The sequence below is a fragment of the Octopus bimaculoides genome, chromosome 16 (genome assembly GCF_001194135.2).
Source record: "Octopus bimaculoides isolate UCB-OBI-ISO-001 chromosome 16, ASM119413v2, whole genome shotgun sequence".
Lineage (NCBI taxonomy): Eukaryota > Metazoa > Mollusca > Cephalopoda > Octopoda > Octopodidae > Octopus > Octopus bimaculoides.
Window position 1 is genome coordinate 45,609,020 of NC_068996.1, and position 2,366 is coordinate 45,611,385.

The window sequence follows — 2,366 nt, forward strand, 5'->3', positions numbered from 1 at the left end:
AAGGTGATAAAACCTGGAAGATCAGTACAGATGGAATCTCGAAAGGCCAGACTGGAGACCCAGCCTTCCAAATTCTTTCGTTAGGCTTAGGAAAACTGAAGGACCACTGAAATAAGTGTGTGAATCTGAGAGGGGAATATGTTGAATGAAATCATAATTAACTGATCCTCCTGTATTTTCTTTTACTCAATGCCAATAACTTTTCAATTCCCTCTCATGTTTATGCGCGTGTATATACATACATATATATATGTTAAAAAAGTGATCTTAAATTCTCAAACGCAGGCTAAATAAGACATCTCAATGCATCTAAAGCAAATTTCATTTGTTAGCTTACGTTCACTGTAATTTGAATACATATACTTGTCCACAGTAAGTTTTTACTTGCATGTGTGTGTGTGTGTGTGTGTGTGTGTGTGTGTGTGTGTGTGTGTGTGTGTGTGTGTGTGTGTGTGTGTGTGTGTGTGTGTGTGTATGTGTGTGTATGAATGTGTGTGTGTGTGAATATTCTATATTTATAGAATAGGAAATACAAATACAGTGGTCCTATTAAGTTTCCACATGGTTGAGCCAATTCTGGTTGAAATATGTCTGAATTTGTGTGCGTGTATGTGTCTGTGTGTGTCTGTGTGTGTCTGTGTGTGTCTATGTGTATGAGCATTTCTTTTAATGTTTTAATCTTTTTTATTTTATTTTATGTCATAACCTAATATTATGTTTTGTTTTTAATATATATCTATAGAAACTCACTGGATGAGATATCAGAATTAATTGTATATTATCGGGTTCTTTTGCTACAGTACACTGATGTGAGAAACAAAATCCCTAAAATGCCGAACTTGTCAAATCCCCTTTTATTATAATTAAAGTAAGATTAGGGTTCAGATAGCTACGCTACCTCCCATTCAAATTTGTTGCAAGGTGAATCAATGTAGCGAGGATGACCTGAGTGAGAGAACCTACACTAAGCTGACAACTGTAGACTGAAGAATACGGAGTAAAGAGGGGCACTTGCCATGGTTTTCTTGTTGTAGGATGGCTCGTGATCTATGGGGTTCCCTGGTTGCCCCCACGGAGTGGGATTTCCCCACTACCACCCCACCATTTGCAAATTGTTATTGTTTGTATGGTTCACATGTTTCTATGTAAATCTCCACTGTCCTTTGTCTCTGTACTGTCCTAAACGGTTTTGCGGCCCTCCTGGCGACCAATGAAAAAGAATCATTATCCTTCATACTTAAAATGTCAGGCCTTGTGCCGACAGTAGAAACTATTATTTTGTTGTTGTTGGTGGTGGTGGTGGTGGTCGTCGTCGTCGTCGTCGTCGTCGTGATGGTGGTAAGGGTGCTAGCTGACAGAATCGTTTAGAGCGCCGGACAAAATGCTCAGCCGCATTTCGTCCGTCCTTAAGTTCTGAGTTCAAATTCCGCTGAGTTCGACTTTGCCATTCATCCTTTCGGCTTCAATAAAATAAGTACCAGTCGAGTTCGGGGGTCGATGTAATCGACTAGCTCCCTCTCCCAATTTCTGACCTTGTACCTATAGTAGAAAGGATCATCATCATCATCATCATCATCATCATTATCATCATCATTATTATTATTAGGGTGGCGAGATGGCAGAATCGTTATCGCGCCGGATAGCATTATTAGTGGCATTTCGCACGTCTTTACGTTCTGATTTCAAACGCCGCCGGGGTTGACTTTGTCTTTCATCCTTTCGGAGGTCGGTAAAAAATGTACCAGCCCAGCAAGGGGTGGGGGTCGATGTAATCGACTTATACCCTCTCGTGGAACCGCTGGCCTTGCGCCAAAATTTGAAACTAATATCATACGAAATGCTTAGCAGTATTTTGTCCGTCGCTATGTTCCGAGTTCAAATTCCGCCAAGGTCGACTTTACCTTTCATGCTTTCGGGGTCGATAAATTAAGTACCAGTTGAGTACTGGGATCGATGTAATCGACTTAACCCCTTCCTCCCAAATTTCAGGCCTTGAGCCTATAGTAGAAAGGATTATTATTATTATTATTGTTCAGTAGTCTTATTTTTATAACGTGCTTTCACTTCACTACCGAGCGCAGCTCTGTGCGCCTTGGGTATGTGCTGTGGTTTGCTGTGGTGCTCTTATGTTTACTGTATTGAAAGTGTTTTGCGTAGAATGTGTGCAGTACCCAGTAGTGCAATTTTCTGTATGTTATATATATTTGTAAGTCCTGGTATTTTTGTTATGTATTTGTCTGAATATTTTTTTATTATACCTAAGGCACCTACTATGATAGGAATTGTTTCTGTTTTTAGATTCCACATTCGAGTTATCTCTATTTCCAGGTCTTTGTATTTTGAAAGTTTTTCCATTTCTTTTAGAG